A 9380-nucleotide genomic window follows, 5' to 3' on the forward strand; every position below is an offset into this window, starting at 1 on the left:
TTTTGGAGACAACAAAAAGGGTAAGATAGTAGGGTCAGGAACCATCGGAGGTAATCCTACTATTGAGTCAGTCTCCCTAGTCAGCGGACTCAAATATAACTTACTCAGCGTAGCTCAGCTATGTGATAATGGGAGAAAAGTTATATTTGATGCTACTGGATGTAAAATATACGAGGGTAAATCAAATGAGTTAATTTTAACTGCCCCTCGCATAGATAATGTCTTTATGCTAGACTTAGAGAAAAAGTTTTCAAAAACTGTATGCTTAGTATCAAATGAAGAAAATTCTTGGCTATGGCACAGGAGACTTGGTCATGTAAGCATGGACCTCCTGGCCAAATTAGCAAGAAAGCAATTGGTTGAGGGACTGCCTGAACTTAAATTTGAAAAAGATCAATTATGCCACGCTTGCCAAGCTGGAAAACAAACCAAACAATCTTTTCACAGCAAAAACATTGTCTCAACTAAGCGTCCGTTAGAGTTACTACACTTGGATCTCTTCGGTCCAGTCCAGCCGCTGAGTCTGGGTGGAAGAAGATTTTCCTTGGTCATTGTAGATGACTTCTCTCGGTACACTTGGGTCATCTTGCTGAGTAGCAAGGATGAGACCTTTGAGACATTTTCAAATTTGGTTAGAAAAATTGAAAATGATAAAGACCTAAAATTGGCTCACATCCGAAGTGATAATGGTGGAGAATTCAAAAACCAAAAGTTTGTTGAATTCTGTGAAGCCAGCGACATTGACCACAATTTCTCTGCTCCTAGAACACCTCAACAAAATGGGGTTGTTGAAAGGAAGAACAGAACTCTGGTTGAAATAGCCAGGACAATGCTGGATGAGCATAGGCTTCCAAAGTATTTTTGGGGAGAGGCTGTTAACACAGCGTGCTATATTCTTAATAGGGCTCTAGTTAGACCTATATTAAAGAAAATCCCCTATGAACTTTGGAAAGGATGAAAGCCTAACATTGGATACTTTCGTGCCTTTGGCTGTAAATGTTTTATTTTGAATACCAAAGATAGCTTAGCAAAGTTTGACTCAAAAGCTGATGAGGCTATCTTTTTAGGCTACTCAACAAACAGCAAAGCATACAGAGTTTTCAATAAATGAACTCAAGTTTTAGAAGAGTCAGTACATGTTGAGTTCGACGAGACTAACCCTGCAGGTAGATACCAGCCACTGACCGAGGATGATCCACACTCAGGAACCGCTGGCCAAGAACCAGCTGCTGAGTCATTCACTAAAAGGCTGACCAAGAGTAAGAGTGAACCTAAGATTGTTTTCACTGACCAGTCTACTTCTGCAGAGATTGTTGAAACACAGACAACACAAGAAATCAATCTACCTAAAGAGATAAGGATTCCAAGAGGGCACTCAGAGAGTGCAATCCTTGATTTTGCTGGGAATACCCTGATGACGAGAAATCAACTCAGGAGGTACCTCAGCAATGTAGCCTTCGTCTCAGTTCAGGAACCTAAGAACTTCGCTAATGCTGAGGAAGATGAATTCTGGATGAGCGCAATGCAAGAGGAACTTGACCAATTCAGAAGAAACAATGTATGGGAGCTAGGGCCACATCCAAGGAGTCAGAAGACCATTGGAACAAGATGGGTCTTCCGCAACAAGCTGGATGAGCAAGGAAACGTAGTTAGGAACAAAGCAAGGCTTGTAGCTCAGGGCTACAGTCAGTAAGAAGGTATTGACTACGGTGAGACCTTTGCCCCAGTGGCAAGGCTAGAGGCCATTAGGATTTTATGTGCATATGCATCTTACATGAACTTTAAACTGTTTCAAATGGATGTTAAAAGTGCATTTCTTAATAGAGTTATAAACGAGGAAGTTTATGTTAATCAACCTCCTGGGTTTGAGGATCCTAAATTCCCAAACCACGTTTATAAACTCAAAAAGGCTCTGTACGGCCTCAAGCAAGCACCACGTGCTTGGTATGAGAGGCTGACCAGTTTCCTGCTGACTAGAAACTATGTCAGGGGCAAAGCTGATACAACCTTATTCATTAAGAGAAAGGGTAAAGATACCCTGCTGGCTCAAATTTATGTTGATGATATAATATTTGGTGCAACTAACGAATCAATATGCAAGGAATTTAGCAAACAAATGCAGACTGAGTTTGAAATGTCGATGATGGGAGAACTCAACTTCTTCCTCGGACTTCAAATAAAACAAGGAAAGAATGGCATCTTCATCAGTCAAGCTAAATATGCCAAGGAGATATTAAAGAAATATGACTTGGAAAATTGCAAGCCAATATCCACTCCTATGGGCACTGACACTGTCCTCTGCACTGACGAGAATGGTAAGTCAGTAGACAGCAAATTGTATCGAGGTATGATAGGCTCTCTACTTTACTTAACAGCCAGTAGACCGAACATTCAGTTCTCAGTATGCTACTATACTAGATATCAATCTAACCCTAAGGAATCTCATTACATAGCTGTAAAAAGAATCCTTAGATATTTTCAAAGCTCAGTGAACGCAGGTTTATGGTATCCCAACACTCATGGTTTTACACTCGTTGGATACACTGACGCTGACTATGGTCGAGACAAGCTAGAACGGAAAATCACCTCTGGAGGATGTCATTTCTTAGGAAGCTGTCTTGTATCTTGGTTCAGCAAGAAGCAGGCGTCAGTAGCCTTGTCTACCACTGAAGTTGAGTACATTGTTGCTGGTCACTGTGTTGCTCAAGTCCTATGGATTAAGCAACAGCTTGAAGAGTATGGTGTTCAAACAAAGACAATTGAGGTCAAATGCGACAACAAAAGTGCAATTGATCTATCAAAGAACCCAATTCAACACAGCAGAATGAAGCATGTCAGCATAAGGCATCACTTCATTAGAGACCATGTACTCAAAGGTGAGATAAAGCTGACCTACGTCCCAATGGATGAGCAGCTTGCTGATATCTTCACAAAGCCACTGGCTCGTGAACAGTTCAGCATACTGAGAGAAGCCATTGGTATGTTTAATCCTCTTCAGTAAATTCATGTTCTAAAATGTTAATTTATGCTGAGTGAATTACTATGCTGAATGATTTATGCAAATGCATGCTGAGTGATTGTTATGCTGAGTACTTAACACAAAATACACATCAATACTGAGTCAATATGCACACCGAGTAGTTATCTTAAACTGAGAAATCATCCTTTCATATACTACTGACCACTCAGAATCCAAAATGCTTAGTATTCTAAACGCTGAGTGTTAGATCCATTGCATTAAATGCAAAAGCACGTGTATAGCCACCTAGGATGACGTATGCGTCGAATGTGTCATAAAAGCCAGGATCCTTGTCGGTTGACAATCCCAAGGCAAAACTGACACATGGATTCGATAAGATCCACACTTCATCGCTATAAATAATGGGTAAATCCCCATTCTTTATTTTCTTTACACTTACCGAATTCTTTGGCAAAGCATTCTCTCTCTCTCTCTCTCTAAGACTCCCAAAGCTTCCCAATCCTCCTTTTGATATAATGACTAGAGTTTCCGTCAACATCTCCGGTGCCGGTCACCCTAAGACCAGCTCCGATGAACCCTCTAGGCAAACTTCTGTGCCTGAAACTACCAAGGTCACTACGCCGAGTAAAGGAAAAACTGGGCAAGCTACCTCCTCCAAAGGAAAACCGACCAAAATCAGAACCTATACCAAGGTTTTCGATAACATTAGCGAATGGAAAGTGGACTTCTCACGATGGGTTTTTGAGAACTTCGTGACTTCCGAGCAACCCTTTTGCGAATGGATATCGCAAAATGGATGGACCGAGCTGTTCTCTATTAGGGATCACACCTATCCTAACCTAGTAAGGGAATTCTATAAGAACCTCCAAGTCACTGATGATAACCAGGACTATCTGGCAACAGTAGTAAGGGGGAAACGATTTTCATCAATCCCACCTATTTGGCAAATTTGCTGAAGTTGAAAAATGAAGGATCAAAGCTGAGAAGATCTGGAGATCATGACGATACTGGGTACGAAGTCACCTTTTGTAAACCTGAAGGCCACTCAGGAGAAGTCTCCAGTTCCTCTATGGGTCAGCACCAAAAGATGGCTCACTATCTGCTGACCTACTTCATTTATCCTAAGATCAACTGCACCACCTCAGCAACGAACTTTGAGCAATGCTTCATATGGCATATGCTGACATACAAACCGATCAACATGCCAGTATTCCTGATTGTTGGGTTCCTACGAAGCACTGGAACTCTCAGGCTGGGCTCGCTCATCACTAGGATCCTCATTGATCATCAAATAGACCTAACTGATGAAGTTAAAGCTAGAGGATCTGAAATCACAGCTGCTTCGCTGAGGGCTTTGAAGTTCAATCAGCCCCTAAAGAAAGCAAAAGATGCTGCTGCTGGTGAACAACAAGCTGAGGAAACAGCTCCAAAGCAAAGGAAAAGGACAAAGGCTCCAGCTGCCCGCAAGAGGAAAGCTGTTGAGACTCCTTCAAAGAAGGCTAAGCCTAAGGCAAAGAAGCCTAAGTCAGTTGCTGAACCAGGTCAGGAGAGACCTAAGTCAGCTGAGAAAAGGAGCAGGCAAGATGAGCCTGAAATTGAGGAAAGACCAGATGCTGATGAGCAACCTCAAAAGAAGCAGAAGTCTTCTTCACTGACTCCAATTGACGCAATCCCTACTGACGTCATTGTTCCTGGTGATTCTCACTACACACAGTGTCTAGGAACTGAGGTTGTACAGCAAGAGGATGATGTGCAACTGGACGATCAGTTCATTGCACAAGTTGAGGAAGAATTGGATGGGGAGGATGAAGAAGATGAGGAACAGGGAGAAGAAAATAGTGATGAAGCTGACTCCGAGGAGACAACTAGTGAGATTGAAGCTGAGCAAGCCAATACTGAGTTGGCTGCTGGAGAAGAACAAGAACATGACCAACACAATGTTGATCAAGTACAAAAACAAGCTGACCAGCTTAATGCTGATCAAGAAGCTGATCAAGAAGAAACTTCTCCATCTCACTCAGGAGAGTCTATTCAAGCTGACCCTCCTCCTCGCAGAAGAAGACTAGTTAAGGCAAGTTAGAAGTCAGTAATTGACATTCTTGTTCAACCACCAACTGTCCCTGACTTTGTCATTCAGAAGCCGACCCAAGACCCTTCTAAACTGAAGCTGAAATTTTTCAGAAAACAACCAACCACTACTCCATCGGCTTCCTTTGAAAAGCAAGCCTCTGTTTCTTCACCAAAGGAACATGCCGACTTGAATGCTTCCGCCAACTCAACAAGTCAAGTTGAGTCAATTCCTGTAAATTTTGTCAATGCGAGCATTGTGCTGACTCACAACATTCCTGCACCAGTCAGCACAGACAGCATTAGAATTACCTCTTCTTCAATCAACACCTCTGCCGATCAATCAGTTCTACCTGAAACTCAAGTGCAGATTGGAAACACACTTCTAGTCACTGACCACATCATTTCTCTAACTCCTCTCCCAACCGGTCATACTGAGGAAACAAGACAAGTTAATGAAGGCTCTCTTAGCTACTTGCATGCCACCGAGTCTGGAAAAAGAATCATCGACTCAGTGCAAACACTGATCAAAGACCTTCATCAAACCACTCAACCTGCTGATGGATCTTCTACTGCTGAGACAACTCAGCTCTCCCATGTAACCCAGCTTCTCAACGAAGTTAAGGGATTCAAGGACTTGCTGAGTGTCATCGTTACCTTTCAAGCACAACAAGCTAAGCAGGATTCCATCGCAAAGCTGGCTGAGATCCAGCTGACAACAGTTCAACATCTCAACGCTCTTCAAGAACAAGTTCAGACTTTGTCAGCTGTGAACACACGCTATGCTACCTCTGATGAAGTTAAAATGCTCTTTGCTCAGCTTCACACCGAGCAAATCAAAACCAACGAGCAAATGGTCTCCTATTCTCAGTGCTCAGTGGAGCAAATTTGTGAGGCCGTTCGATTGCTGAATCTGAACAAGCAAGAGATGGATACTGACGCTATGAAGCAAAATGAAATGTTGTCTATCACCAGACAAACCTTCAACCACATACATCACAGCAATATTCAGTGTCAATACTATGACACCTCCTTACTCAAGACATTCCATCAAGTCGTTGCTGGTCTGACTGATGCACTTACTTGGGTAGGTAAATCTCAAGCTTTCATAGTCAGCATGATCAGCGCTGCTGAGCTTAATATACCCTCCAAGGTCTCAGATAATGGAGTGGCTATCTTTGATGGTGTTAATGAAAGCGCCGATAGACTTAAAGCGCTGTCCACAGAACTGACCAGAGCCATCTTAACCGACGCCTTTAGGATTCCTCCTCCCGATGCTGACAAAACGGGGGAGAAAGAACAAGCGAGAACACAGCATGAGTCTAGTCAGTCCAAACAGAAAAGAAAGAAATAGATATAGGCTAGCTCAGTATAGGCTAAGTATGTAGTCTCTATGCCTGTCTTTAACTTTTGTTTGTAAACGTTGACTACCTATATTAAATATCAATACTTGCATCTTCTGTTCAAACCATGAGTTATGAATTATTTTTATACGATGTTGTGTATTAAGTTAGTATGTATCTTCAACTACATCAACTATGTTTAATGCTTATAAAACTTGTTGATTGTACCCAATGCTGATAACATGTTTGACATTGACTTGTATGTTTATATAACATTGTCTTATAAAACTCATTGAACAACAAATTACTCAGCGCCCTTTGAATGCTATAACTTCCGCTTAAACACTGAGTAAAATAGAATATGTTCCATGAGCTGACCTATATCTGAAGACTGACCTTAGACTTACTCAATTAAACCTTCAATTGTTTAGAGTAAAACTAAGTCAGTAGCTCAACCCTTACGGGGGAGTTTGCTAAGTTATATTAGGTCAACTATCATGGGGGAGCTCAACACTGAGTTCTTCGCTGAATAGTTTTGCCAACATCAAAATGGGGGAGTTTGTTGAAACACCTTTCCACATAATTTTGATTTGACAAAATTGTTTAAGTATAATATTCTAAACACACTAAGTTTAAATGCTTTGATTTATTCTACTAATGTGTTTGTTCAATGTTGAGTTAAATTGTTTATAAGACACAAGGATTAAAAGGCCCAAGCCCAATACGGAAGTCAAAGACCAAGTCAAACAGTTTAAAGCAACTCGGCCCGCGTATGTCAAAACGTTGTCGTTATGGACAAAACGCAACTCAGCGGAAGAAGGATCTAGAAGACCTTCAGGGAACAACTTCGGAATGAAGCTGCTGAGTTGATTCGACAAAGCGTACAAGACAGCATCTGGCTAAGGAAAACTTCCAGACAAAGTGTTTCCACTTTGGGTAAAGTTCAGACGACACAGTATGCTGTCTAGTTGACATTACCATAAATGGAGAGACACTCTACCGAGCTAACCAAAAGCTGACCGAGGACAGAAGATACTCAAATCTGATTGGCCGAGAGCTCTGAGCAAGTCAGGATGACAACGACAGGAAGCCGTTTCCCTCCAACGGTTATTTCGAAATTCAAAATGACTGATGGCCAGACGTCTCTATAAATAGTGCCATCAGAAGCTTCATTCCACACAGAGAACTTGATCAAGCCATTACGCTGACCAAATTTCTACGAAAAGTTCTCCAAGCAAAAGCAAAGCAATCTTACACTATATTTCATATCTTTTATGTAAAAGTCTAGAGTGATTATTCAATCATCTAAGGTGTCTTAGCAATCATTGTTTAGGACAAACACTTATCATTTCTAGAGATTAGAAAGGAGAGGCTGAGTACTCGGTTATAGTACTCAACGAGAGATTAGGATTGAGTAGAGGTATAGAGGAAGGTACTCTTGTTATACTCAGTTGCTAAGATTGTAAAAGGTTTGAGGCTCTACCTTTAAAGAGCTCAGTAGAGGATTCGAAAGCTCGGAACGTGTTCCGGGGATAGGACGTAGGCTTAGAAGCCGAACCTGGATAAATCTACTAAGTAACGCATTTCTTACCTTAAACTCCTTATATATATTGCTTGCTTAAATAACCAAAAACTGACCAAGTAAAGAGGTCAAGCTGAGTTGTGCGCATCAAACATTTGAGCTCAGGAATAGACTCTAAGTGCTATCTCCTGACTCAAGTTAAGAAACTGACCTAGTCACCAGTTGACCAAGCCAGTATCTTGCTGTTTACTCAGCGCCGCTGTTAAAACCTTTTCTCTTAAGAAAAGAAGTCTGCCCTAAATCAGAAAAAGTTTAAATAGTTCCTAACCCCCCCTTGGAACTATACTTGTAACGTTATAAGGGACCAACAGAGTAAAATTAAAACTCCGCCTGTGAGGGTCACTTAGTGGCCTTTACAGCCGGTCCCAAGCTCGGACAAAGGAGGAGGGTTGCGGTAGGTTTGTGGCGGCCAGCGTAAAACTTAGCCACATCTTATGACATGAACCACAATATAAATATCGTGGGGGCATTCCCTACTCAGCGACGCGCTGCACTTCCTAGACCCGGGTGTAGTGATAAATATGCAAGGGTTGTTAGGTCGTCGCCCCGAAGCGGCGCGCCACCTCAGGAACCGAGGTGGTGTCAAATATGCAAGGGTTGCGGGTAAATAAGCTAGTCCACGGTAATGGTAGGGGTAGGGGTAAGGGTAGTAGGTTACGCTTTGGGACATGGAACATAGGTTCTTTGACAGGAAGATTAGTCGAAATTGTAGATGTTATGAGGAGGAGGAGAATAAATATAATGTGCCTACAATAAACCAAGTGGGTTGGAGCCAAGGCTAGAGAGATAGCTCCTTGGGGTTATAAGCTTTAGTACTCAGGAAAGGATATGGATAAAAATGGAGTAGGTATTCTTATTGATCGGGAGTATATTGATGATGTAGTAGCGGTGTCTAGGAAGAGCAATAGAATTATGAGTGTTAAGCTAGTGATAGGGGATGAGGTTGTGAATGTCATCAGTGCATATGCGCCACAAATAGGATTAGATGTCTCTATAAGACAAGGTTTTTGGGAGGACTTAAAGGAAGTGGTGCAACAGGTTCATAGGGATGAAAATATGGTACTGGGGGGTGATCTCAATGGACACGTGGGTTCTAGGCGAGATGGGTTTGAGAGTGTTCATGGAGGGTATGGTTTTGGAGATAAGAATGAAGTAGGAAATGATATTTTGGAATTTGCATCAGCCTATGACTTGAGTATCATGAACACATGGTTTATGAAGAGAACATCCCACTTAGTGACCTATAGGAGTGGCGGTAATGCGAGCCAAATTGACTTCTTCTTAGTAAGGAGTGCTTGGAAAAAGAGTTATATTGATTGTAAGGTGGTCCCTGGTGAGAGTACAACAACCCAACATAGAGTAGTGGTGCTTGCTTTTCGAAGTAGGAAATGTATAAGAAAACGAACAC

Source organism: Euphorbia lathyris, chromosome 1 (genome assembly GCF_963576675.1).
Source record: "Euphorbia lathyris chromosome 1, ddEupLath1.1, whole genome shotgun sequence".
Lineage (NCBI taxonomy): Eukaryota > Viridiplantae > Streptophyta > Magnoliopsida > Malpighiales > Euphorbiaceae > Euphorbia > Euphorbia lathyris.